Here is a 13,444-nt window from a genome sequence, read left to right on the forward strand (position 1 = left end):
CAGTTCATGACCCCTTTAAAAACAAGAAGTGTGAAGTTTTCTTAATATTAATTCATGCATTTAGTATCCTGAACTAACAAGAAACAATACTTTCACGGAATTTATTAATCTAGGGTAATGCAACTTTCTGCATACACCAAAACATTTTGCGATTTTCAAGCAATTAGTTACAGTATGCATTTTGGACATTGACTAAATTAAAAAAAGTGTATATATTTAAAAAAAATAATAATAATTAAAAGCCTAGATTAATAAATGCTGTAAAAAAAATACATGTTTTATATACAGTATATCTCACCACAGACACCAGGTTGAAAACCCTCACACCAAGCACACAACCTGCTCTTCAAAGGGAAGAGGCAGCAATGCTGAAAATAAAAAAAATTGGAATCTTAAAATAAAACGAGCACATTAATAAGGGAGGTGGGAACTGGCCTGGTTTCTATTTCAGCCATAGTGAGATGTGCAGTGGCTTCTGAGTATTGTTCTTTCTTAAACAGTGACAGTTTGTGGTTGACTCAAACGGCACGCACAGACTTAACACAAACACTAAATCAAAAGTGAAGGTCAACAATGTGGTCATATTGTCACATCTGATATTCTTCTCTTTTAAAAAGAATGGAGAGATGCAGCATCCTATAAGCGCCTTCATTCCTGTGTGTTCCATTTAATAATGAAAGGTCAATAATAAGAAACAGGATTAAAGTAAAAGCCATAGCAATAAAGCAGTCAGTCTTAGACTGATGACACAGGGGTCGCTGCTGGAGAGTTGGCAGTCCACCACGAACAATTTACGGTGCATTCGTCAAAGAAAGACGGCAGAACGACCAGCTGGCACAAAGATTTTCTGCAGGCACATTTCCTAATTAATCCGAATACACTCAAGGTGAAAAATATGGCTTTAATGATTACATGCCGCCTGTTTATTTAGCACCCAGAATAATTCTCGATAACATACTGAGTGAAAACCTGAGACACATCTAAATTTTCCTGTCCGGCGAGCCAGGAGGAGGAAACGCCAAAAATGTGCCATTTTGAAGACTGCATAGCAAATATATAGTTTTCCAGATAAACACATACAAAAGCATTGACACATGCAAACACAAACGCAGATATTGATATTGCTGTCAGAGCCTTAAGAGCTCAGTGTTAAAATGCCAGCACACCAGGGACTGACGCAACCTCTCCTAACCTCTCTTTCACATCATCTGCACATGTACACTTTGAGTCTGTCATTAAAAAACGTACAATAATGAGAATGACTTGCTTTCTTCAGTGGAAAGATATTTAGCAGAATGCCTGAGCTGCTCTTTCCCATACAATCAAAGTGGATGGTGACCAAAAGTGCCAAAAAAGCAATGCAAAAGTATCATAAAAGGTAGTCCATGTGGAGTGACTATAGACTATGTGATTTTAAACAGATGGAAATTTAAGTGAAAATCTTTGAAAATCTTAACTTGAAAAGCAGCCATGGTCACCATTCACTTTCATTCTATGGAAAAGTTCTTAAAATAAACTTTTTCCCCGATTTTAAAATACGCAAAAACATTTTAATCTAACCTTTATCCACTATAAAGAACCTTTTGTGCAATGGAAAGGTTCCATGAATGTTAAAGGCTTTTTATGGAACCACTGATGCCAATAAAGAACCTTTATTTTTAGGAGTGTATAATTATTATTTTTTTTTTTTTTAAAGACACGAGGGGGTGTAAATGGTGACAGGCTTTTCATTTATGGGTGAAGTATCCCATTAAAAATAAGTTTCTCCATTTTGAATGACATTTGGGATTTGAGACAAATGATCCACTGGTGAAAACAAGGTCTTTGTTGAGGTAAAAATTATTTTCGCTGAGAGCTAATCCGTAGCCAATTTACTCCATTTAGGTCAGGATAAAAGTTATAGTGGGCTCTTAAATCTTTGCCATGGATTTATGTATAAACTAATTAGAGCGAGCACAGGCACAGTTGCAGAGAGCCTCAACGGTTTCAGATCGCCTCATTTCCTCTGGGTCTATCGATTCCTTTCCCCTTTTTAATTCTGTCTTGTGACTATGAGCAGGGAAAAAAGGATGGCTCCAGTAAAATATTTGCCTTAACTGAAAACAGGCCTTCCATTTCATAGTAGGTTTTTAATTCCGTCACTGTCTGTTTTTATTAGTCACCGGCCTATATTAAAGGTTGACTTCTCAAAAGCATCATATGATAAAATAACTTTGTGCAATTTTTTTAAACTGCAGTGCAATCAGGGTTATCATTATTATTATTTTTTAAAAATTATTTTTATTTCCTTTCAGACTCAAACCAACACGGCTACACAAGCTGAACGTGTCACAGACAATGGACTCATTTCACATTACCAGGGTTCTCAGAAGCAAGAGTCTTCACAGTTGGGTAAACAACTATAGCGCTGAATGGAAACTACAACAATTATAATTTTTGCATTACTATTTGCTCCAATAGCAAAAGAAGAATCCACGATAGCGTTAATATGTCTTTCCAAGAAAGGAAATAATAGAGAGATTGAATACAGTGGTCAGAAGAGAGAAAGATGTCACTCCATTAGAAATATACAATAAAACATACATTATATCCATTATAAATGTACATTAAATTTATGTATATATTAGGGCTGCCCCCTAATAGTAGACTAACCATTAGTCGACGAGAAGAGGCTTAGTCGACCAAAATTGGTATTAGTCGGTTAGTCTCAGGAAAGAAAAAACCTCCACAGGAAGTGGCGAAATCACACAGACAGATCATTAACGGCAGGAAATCCAAACATTCGCATATCATTCATCATTCATCAATGTCAAATATGGCTTATCACATGAAACACATTAGTAGTAGTCCACTTGCTCTAATGTTAACCTAGATAAATGTGCGCTATTATTTGGCGCATAGAGCGCGCTTACTGCGTGACATTTAACTTAAAATACTCCACTATTTTTGGTCATACAGATAAGAATAATCCAACATTCGAAACTGTAAATGCTTTGCTTTTATTTGCGTACGCTCACAATAACAACAAAACGTTGTCCTTTTGTAAAATAATGAAAAGAAACAGGATGCGCTTTCTGCCATCTCGGTCTCAAGTGAACTTGAGCGCGTCACAAAAACTAACCGAAACTCAGCCTCAAATATATTATTAAGAATTATTTCTATGGAAAGCTTGAAATTTCTCCTTTTTTCAAATCAAAAACAAATATTGTAAGATTATGTAATCTGTATGAAACTTGCATCGTCCACTACTGCGGAGATGATGAGTCAACATCTCATCTCTGCAGCCGAAAACACACAAACACATTTATCAATAAATTATTACAATAAGTCTCCTTCTGTTTTTTCACACCACATTCATAATCATTACGTTTGCTGCGAGCTTTATGTGTGCGTTTGAGCGCTGATTAGGCTATGTATTATAAATAGGCAATTAAAGGCTCATTATTATGATTTATATGGTTTATTAATATAAACGCGAGATTAGTCGACTAATCGCTTAAATGAACGACTACTAGTCGATTAGAAAAATCTTTAGTCGAGGGCCCTAATATATATATAAAACTTGTAGAAACGCATCACAGTCTGTGAAAAGGGTCCATGGGCGAACCACTAAGCCACGGTCCAACAGCAATCATAGCTATTTAATCTAGATTTCCAATAAATCCAATTGGCCTTATGGCAACTGCCCACTTTAGAAGAAAACCAGACAACCGTGATAAAGGTTTAGTCGGTTCTAGTCAGAATAGTGGTCTTTTTAACTGTAATCTGTCTGAGCCCATCAATCAATGCTAAGCTAACGTATGGTTATGGGTGTTAAGTGGGGGATTACACTACGGAGCAAACTATTTGTTTAAAGGAAAAGAGCACAGAGACGTGAGGTTGCACACGGACACTACATAGAGCAGCTAGAGGATAAGCTGTCCTGATACCCCTCTCATAGTGACAGACAGATCCATAAGCACAAATCCAATATGGCTCTGTCTTGTGCTTGATTGGCTGCTTTGTTTTGCCAGTAAACATGCCAATGTCTAACACTGGAACAGTGGTCAGAGGACATTTACTCCAAACCATATGTTGGCAGGCCGGCCTTCCTGAAGCTGTACTGCTATTGGCAGAACATCCAATGGCAATGAAGCATAGAAAAGCACTGCACTGATTTAGCAGTTTTTCCAAAGTGCTAATTTGGAGTATTTTGTTCTTTTCTGGGGGGAAAACCACAAATGGATTGTTTTTTTAACTACACTACACAGAAACTGTTGCAATAGGATTACAAAAATAATGGCAGAACATCCAATGGTTCTGTTCATTTGGGGCTTACACTTGTCCGCTTCGTGGTCATAAATGACTTCCCCCTACTCTTACGTAAGACTGGGGGGGAAATCTGGAACCGCTCCTTTGGAGACACTGTTTATGATTTATGGAGATTATAAAAAAAAAAGAAGAAAAAAAAAAAAAAGGAGTGGGTCGATTTTTACCGTTATAGGCTAGTTGTGGATACACATCTGTGTTCAAACACCTTATAAAAGTGAATTTTGCATAATAGGCCCCCTTTAAGCCTAGTCCCAGACCAAAATGCATGTTTGAGCTGTTTTAACTAAAAGCAACTTGCACTGACAAAATGTCAGTGCCATTTTTTTGTCTCAAGATGCACACCAGTAATGTTTTTTTTATTTCTAGGGCATGTTTATAAAAGCTACTTAAACTGTCATAATTGAACTAAGGCATAATCCTGGCTTAATCTAAGCCCTGTTTCTGAAACCAGGCCTTAATAAATTGTAATGAAGTTAATAAAATAAAATAACTAAAAAATAATGAATGTACATGACATTCGATTTTCAAACTCTCAGGCTACACATACTCCCAAAAATGCATGAAAAACCTTTTCTTGTTGCACAGAAGGTACATATTTGTAATTCTGCAAATAGCAGCTGAGCAAAGCAGACAGCTCTTCTTTATCTAGTGTTTTTTTTCAAGCCCTCTTCCGAGACTTGCCATGTTCTTTCTACAATGCTTCCTGAAGATGCAAGCTGACTCACAGGTTCTGTCTTTAGTCCCATTTTAGATCTTGAACACAGTATTGCTAAAGTTAATATCATAATTCTTTCATGAAGGCAATGCTTGAAGGTGGCCTCCTGACTCAACATGGGTCTCAAACTCTAGTTGTCTATTTAAAAAAAAACTTGTTTAGTAGACTAACGACATTTGAGATTTTATTCCTTGAGAAATGCATTTTTTCCCTTGCATATCAGCCACTACATGGAATTCACTATATAGCAAAATGTAAACAATCAAACAAGCGAGAGATTGCGGACACAGCAACTGTCAGCGCACAAACAGAACCAAACTTTTTTGACAGTTTCAAGCATGTAGGCTTGTCGTCACCTAGCCTAGCACTGTTTATTTTTATTTTTTTTAGGCCTGTAGGCAAAATATATATTAAGCTACAGTATATAGCACAACATTTAAAGCCAAAGCAAACTGCAGAAAGTGAAAAATTAATTTGTTGGCTGAATATAAGGAAAAAATATTAACAGATGGCTGTTTTTAAATAATATATAAACCACTATTTTATTCTATTTCTCATCATGCTTGTCTAGACAACATTCCATGTCTGAATTTTGTGGTTAAAGAATAGCATTTTTAATAGAGACTAACCCAAAAAAAAAAAAAAAAAAAAAGGTTCCTGAATATTGAATACTAGTTCCCATTTTCGAAAAGTGGTCTGTCATTTTCATTCAGCTGTACAGAAGCTAAAACATTATCTATCACTTCACTCAAGCAGATGTAAACAACACAGCAGACTATTTGACAAAACCGATGCCATCAGGAGAAAACTGTTTCAAATCACAGCATGTCTGAAGCTTTGAACAAAATAACACAATGATCATGAACAAACATGAATATTGACTTTCATCACAACATTATGGTGGTCACAGCAAAAAAAAAAAGATGCATGCTGAGCTTGAGGCGAACGAAATGTATGTTTGAATATCCTGATCTTATTTCCTCTCACTCTCCCATCCCAATTCAAAAAAGTCTTTGGCTGCTTTGTTCTCATATTTGCGGCTCTTAATTATTGTAATCAATTGCAAAAAAAAAAAATTAAAAAAAAATGTGCTGAAACTGGATAATTGTATCCCTGTATCAGCTTTTATTGATTCAGATACACATATTTTCACTAATTCCTGCCAACGTTTTGGACAGACTGTGCTTTAGCAGATGTTCTTTGTCCATTATTTAAGCTTAGCTAACTTACTTTGAAATAATTGATCTTAGTTTCCATTATGTATTACACCGTGTCCTAACCAGACGCGATGCGATAAGATTCCAGCGACGAGCAATTTGACTGTCCACACTAGATGTGACGCGAAAATGAGAAGCGATAAAATCAATCAAAAACCACAGCCAATCAGAAGAGAGTGTGGGCGGGCTCTCTAGGCAAGATCACAGCAGACACAATGAAATGGGCAAGTACATAGTAAAATTAATAAATATTACACCATTTAAACATTATTTAAAGTACATACGGACATTACAGAGTGACTGAACCAATCTTTGTCATAGAATACGCTTGTTTGTTCGCATTGAGTTGACAGTTTGAATGTTCTTGTGCCCATTTCTTTATTTTCAAGATCTGAGGTGAATTAGCCAGTGTTGTTTTCATTACAGCTAAAAAGCTGGGAACACAGAATGATATTCAATCTCACATTAAACGCTTTTAACATTAAATAAAGCACATAAACAGTACCTGATATTATCATTGCCATACTTTTGTTGCTGTTCCAGCCGAAATAGAAAAATAGAAAAAAGAAACCGTTTCTAAAATAGAATATTCACGCGTTGCCGTCGCGGCTGGTTAGGACAAAAACTCAGATTAACATGGAAAAGATACCTTTTATCGCATGTCATGGCGTCACGTCGCGTCTGGTTAGGACACGGTGTTATACTTGCTTACTTTCTGATGTAGTGTATTAAATTTATTTTTATTATTCATAAAACTATTTTATTTATTTTTAATTAAAGAACTAATAGGAGCTAATAAGATTATAAATATAATTACAACGTAATTAATGATAATAATAATCTATTATTTATCTAGCTTATTCATTTTTAATCAATATTATATTCCATTATGTATGATACTTACATTTTTTTAAAATTGAATTTATTTATTTATTTTCAGTTTGAAATCCTGTCTCATAATATTTGTAATGGGGAAAATGCAAAAAAAAGAGTTTAAATGAATTAAATTATTAAATAAAAAATAAAATAAAAATGTGATGTATAAAATAAAATATAAAAAATAAATGTAAATGCTGAATTAATAATATAAAAATAAAATAAAACAGAATGAACTGAATAATTAAAAAAAAAGCACTAAAAACCATTGAGGCAATATGGAAGAAGTTGCTGATGGAAGCAGAGAGACACTCTGCTAGGATTCGCTGCAGTGTGCCACCTGGCTGCACAGATGACTGTCCACATTTCCTGTTTCAAACTTGGCATTTTCTGAGAGAGACCTGCCGAACAGCATTTAGCATGACGAAAGGTTGTAGCTAAACATCAAACAATTAGCATGGTCTTATTTCCACTTTAAAGCACTCCTGTCAGTCACACCAAATCTAACCTTCTAAGCCCTGTGACAGCAGTGCAGATCAAGGCTATTTTATTTTCTCTGTTTTCTGTAATCTTGTGGCATGACCACGTTTCCCTGCAAACAAGAGATGAACTACTACAAATACGAGCTCTGCCAGAAACACTCTACGCCATCTCCAGAAGAAACAGAAATTTCTCATTGAACAAACAGGGCTGCAGTCACAGCCGGCTGTGATGAAACAAACTGGCTATTGGTTGAACACGGCGAAAATTTATGACCACAAAAAAGCCTCTGTTGAGTTCTCTGTAAATGTAGCTATTTTCCGTTTTTAAATGAATCTATAGACATTATAGCACGTCCTTGGTTTGGTAAAAGCTAGGAAACATGACCTGATGCATGCTGAATTGGCTAGATTTGATTTTTGTTGCCATAGCAATCAGTAAAGCACCGAAGGCTGTATATCTGGATAGTGAGAGCTGCAAACACAGAGGGAGCTCTGTGCATTCTGAATATGTCTCTCAGTTGTGTCGTTTTCTCATCTAAGAGACCTGCGGAAAGATCCAGAAATGAATTAGGGTCCTACAAAACTGGTTTATAATTTGCATAACATGCTTATTTTCAAAATCGACTACTCAGTGGAATGCAATTAGTCAACTAATCAGTTTTAAAGTGTCACTAAAAGCACTCATAAATTTAATCAAGAGGTGGAAATAGGTTATTTTTGCTTTTTCCTGAGCAATTTTGTTCTTCCGGGTTAAAAAGCAAAGTCGTAGAAGCGTGCCAAAGCATCTGGACTGTGAGACTGGCTTCTGGCGCGGGGGAGGCACAATTCTACATCATCTACAATAACCAATAAAACACAGACCTGCAACACACTCATTATACAGATATATGAATATTAGAATATGACCACAGACACTGTATCAGTGTCCTTATTTGCACATATATTTCATTTAAAGAAGACGTGATTAGATATATGCACATACATGGTGCTGTTTCATGTTTAGAGCACTAGAGTATGTGAAATTGGTCCATAAAAACCTGAAACACACTTACTCCAGTCCGTATATGACCTTTGATCCGCGTTGCGAGAGTTAATCTTATCGCAGTGCTCTGCACAGAAACTGCTCTCATTCGCAGTTCGCATGTTGTTACATGTTGCTGGAATTCTCCAATGTAATGCGATCTCATGCGTAATACAGTGCAGTGATTGGGTTAAAAGAGTTTGTTCTCATGAATAAATGCAGAGAAGAGAACTGGATGACGTAGAATCGTGCCTCCCCAGCCCCAGCAGCCAATCACACACTCCGGATGTGCGCTTCTATGTCAGATTCCGTGACGTTGCTTCAACTTTGCTTTTTAACCCGGATGAACGAAATTGCTCAGAAAAAACGCAAAAAAAATATTTTCCACTGCTTTTAGTGTTTTCAGTGATGTGCATGTTCACATCTCAAAAAATGTGTTTTGGGGTTTCATGACCCTTCATGAAGCTGGTTCCAGCTCACGTTCACAATGTGACGTTTCATAAGCAGTGTTTACGTCTTTGTGTCCAAAAACAGTACATCACAGTGAAACAGAATGCAGTTAAAAGCATTATTAAAGTTTTTTTTTTTTTTAAAAAGGGGTTTAGATTTGTACATTTGTAAAATATGTTTAAAATATTAAATGCATTTTTAATATTTTTTAATATAATTATTTAAATTTTAATACATTCAATTAATTAAAAACTAATTAAAAAATAAATAGTTGTTGGAGCCTAAATATTATTGTAATGGCAGTCCAATTGAATATAATAAAAAAATTATATTAAAAATATTTGAATAGTTTTTCTAAATAAAGGCTAATTTAAAAGGCGTTTCTCAATACCAAGTACGTGTCCTTGGTAGTTCGGACTTGGCAAGTTCGACTCAGGAGAACGGACTCCCGAGGACGGGAGGATGCAAGTCCGGTAATTCCGCAAAGGGTACAGCAGCGTACTTGATAGCGTCACTCAGGTCGTCAGGCAACGCGTTCATTCATTATCTTCACTGCATGTATAGTATTTATAACAAAACGATATATAAAACACAACCCTGACTCTTTTCATTTACATTTTAAAAATATTAAACATATTAACATATGTGCATACTCTGATTATCTTCACTGTAATAAAATGAAATATAACTTAAAAAACACTCATTTTGTTAAATGTCAGTTTTAATGACCAATAATAGGCATTATAAAAGTATAAGTAAAAGGTATAAGAAGCTATACAATAAGAAATAAAGCAAACAATTCAGTCAAATGTACAAAGTCAGTGCTCTAGGCTAAAACGGGAAAACTTCACTTTGCCCTCAGCCAAAACGATTTGCCAGGGAACAAATTATAGATTCTTGAGACCAAAGATCACCCGTTAGATATACAAAAGACGAATTATATCATGTTTAACCACTACAGAGGCATCAGAGCCAGTGGCAAACGTCAGAAGGATTAGCCAAGGTAAGGCTGTTCTCGGCTGGGTACATGTGCGTTGAGCGCCCGGTGATCGCCTGGATCTTTCAAATTTTCAAATAGGTGCTATCTTTATCAATAAACCACAGATTTGAGCTTTAAACCAGTACATTCTCGCCTGAAAAACTCTTAAAACTACATATCATGACATAATACCAGTAGAATGTTTAAATTACACGGGTTTTCTCCTTTACTATTGACGCTTTCTGGTTAGTGCGAGATGCATTCTGGGATACCTGGCTGTCTCAAGTCCGCACAAATCAACTCTCGATGCATCCTCGATAAAAGAGGCAGATCAAGAATACATTCGGGGATTTTAACTGTACTTGGCTAGATGCGAACTTTGAATTAGAACAGTACTTGGGCAGAGACTGATGACGTTTTTACAAGTCCACAAGAACACAAGTACAGACAAGAACGCATATTGAGTAACGGCTATTTTCAATATTTTCAATTTTCAACCCAGTGTGCCCAGGAATTTTCTGTTTCGGCCAAGAAGCTTCACTTCAGTGCAACACTGCTTTTAAAAAAAAAGGTAAAGGAAGCAAAGATCAATGCTTGCAATTGGCTCCATCAGAGATCACAGCTGGTATTAAGCTTAAATCATTACCACTACTGAGTCACCAAAAAAAGATGGAAAGAGATAATGGTGAGGTGATGCTGAGGATGATACAGCAGTCATGAGCGATGACCAGTAGCACCTATTTGCATTGAAGACGCAGCAAAAATCTTTGGAGGAATAAAGTGGGTTCAACAGAGTCCAGTCAGCAGATAAAGGCAGAACGCATCCATATTTACAAGCAGGCAAATAAGCCTGCGTAAACATAAATCAGGCCTTTAGAACAATACCAATTCAAATAATAAAACACAACACGGCTCTTGGACCACAAGAATTTAGACAGGAACAACATTACACCCTGTTCGAACCAAGAACGATGAAAAGTTGAAAAACGATGAAAAACATGGACACAGCTAGTTAGGACAAAAACTTATTTAGATGCGAGAGAAAGTTTTCAGCACATGTCACTTTCTTGCGTCGTGCCTGAGCAGCCAGACTGTCTTTGTTTCTTTCCTGAGGGTAAATGACAGAACTGCCGTAAGCTATTCGAAGGTGCATCTAAAATCAGGCATTGGGTAAAGTAATAAGTTGGAAACTAAATAAGGCGTCTCGCTCAAGTAATTGGGTGTCCAAGAATAAGAAGAAGGGACATTCATAATGGATTAGATGGTTGGGAACGTATGAGCAGTGTTGTGTATATGTGAGCGAGAAACTCAGGTAAAAGCCCAGAGGAAGCGGTCCTGCATCCACCAGCTGCTTCTTCTGATTTCACGCTTCATTGGCCTCATTAATGTGGAGCTGAACCGCACGCCTGTGGAGACAATCGGCGAGATTAGTCTTTCCCGCACTCCTACTCCTACTCTCTCACTTTTCCTAACGGCGTCTCTCACACATCTGCCTTTCTCGATCTCTCTCCGTGGACACAACGGTGCAAACTTTCTGGAGGAGAAACTGTGTTTGCAGCCCGCAGAGACGATCAGGGGAAATATGAGCTGCACACAGGCAGCGTTGGCCATTACAGCGAGAGTTGGAGGAAGATCATGGTTACAAACTCAAAAACACCTGCTGAGAAACCACTCTAAAAAGACACCGTACATAATATTAAGCCACAGAGAAACATAGCCACAGTGTAAAATCCCAACTAATGGTGTCCTTAAAGGAATCACCCAAAAATTAAAATGTCTTCATTATGTCTCTATGGAGAAATGGAAAATGACATTCAGGAATCAGGGCTGACACAAGATAAACATACAAACTCAAAAGTACAAAAGACGTTTTTCTTCGAAGACACCAGCTTTGTCTGTACAAATAATTAGGAACTCCTCCTTTCGCAAGTCCATGAAAATACAACATGGATAGAATTAACAACATATATATACGTTCTAATTTCATCTCATTTGGTCTGTCAGCAAGTCACATTTGTCTCCCCGAGGATAGGGAAAAACCGCTTGTCAGGAATCATTTTGCAGTAATGAGCATTTTCCCAAGACTCTTGACGGATCAATAAACTATGTTGCTTTTCTTTATGGGGGACTTCACTAAACAAACCGTGAGGAAACCAGAACAGCGTTATCGAGCAGGGGTCCTGACATGATGCTGACCAATGAAATAAAAACACTAAAATCTTTAACCGTGATGGCACGGTGGATGATTCTGAAGTGCAGAGCAAAAACAGAATTTTTTGTCAGGGCAAGCATGTCAAGCAATGCAATGAAAGCGAAAACGAAGAGTGGGCGGCTCTTTTCAAGTGTAAGCACTCCAGTTAGCAAGAAAGTTGCTCTTCGTGGTTAAATTGCACTTGTTTAAAAGCCAAAAGTCAATGGCAACATGGTGGATATAGTATGTATTTCACATTAGGGATGTGCGGGACTATTCCACTAGTCAACTAAAAGATAATGCTGCTGCTGCTAGTCAACATTGGAAATACTAGTCGTTTAAAAAAATATATATATATTTCTATACATTGTATACCATTTTAAAAGGAAGACATGAATGAAACTTACTTAACAACAACAGATCCTATGTCAATATCCTAACAAATAGAATACCCTTAAAGAGTTAGTTCACCCAAAAAGAAAAATTCTGTCATCATTTACTCACCCTCATGTCATGCCAACGAGGTTTGTTCTCACACTTCAAACAAGAACGGCTGAACTTCTGTTTATGTTCACTGATCAATGTTTATATGTGAATAAAAGCCTAAATTCAATCTGTTCATGATATAAAGCAATCCAGGCTCTTCAGAAATGTTGGACTAAACCGCTCAATTCATACAGATTAGTTTTACGATCTCTTTATGAACTTTTTGAAGCAAGAGTTGTGTGGACTGTCAATGGAGGCACACAAATCTCTCAGATATCATTTAAAATATCTTCATTTGTAAGTCTTACAGGTTTCGAATAACATGAGGATAAGTAACTGATGACAAATTTAATCATTTTTGGATGAACTAACCCTTTAAGTAACATATAGATGTTTTTAAACCAGAGAGCCCCGTTCAAACAAGCGGTGGCTGTGGTAACAAACAACAATATATTGATTTGCGGACTTATTTGAGTTTGTACTTATTGGTCCTCCACTGCTTGTTGATTCACTTGATTTTCATAAATATGCCTATACTGGCTAACAGTAATTAAAAGAACGCTTAAGTGTAATGTACAATGATCATAATGCAAGACAAGCACAAGTGCATGTACACAACCTATTTTTCAGTGGCATTCAGTATGGGATTTGACTGTTTAATTTATGGATTAATTAGTCTATTTTAAAAGGATCGCTTATACAGACTGTGTTCTGGG

General features: G+C 36.6%; 1 protein-coding gene across 2 annotated transcripts in view; it reads right to left on the minus strand.

Moving 5' to 3' along the window:
• The window catches only part of sfswap (splicing factor SWAP), a 100,151-nt gene that overhangs the window by 29,863 nt on the left and 56,844 nt on the right, over positions 1-13,444 (minus strand). The window lies entirely within an intron of this gene.

The sequence above is a fragment of the Ctenopharyngodon idella genome, chromosome 21, assembly GCF_019924925.1.
Source record: "Ctenopharyngodon idella isolate HZGC_01 chromosome 21, HZGC01, whole genome shotgun sequence".
In the NCBI taxonomy this organism is placed as follows: domain Eukaryota; kingdom Metazoa; phylum Chordata; class Actinopteri; order Cypriniformes; family Xenocyprididae; genus Ctenopharyngodon; species Ctenopharyngodon idella.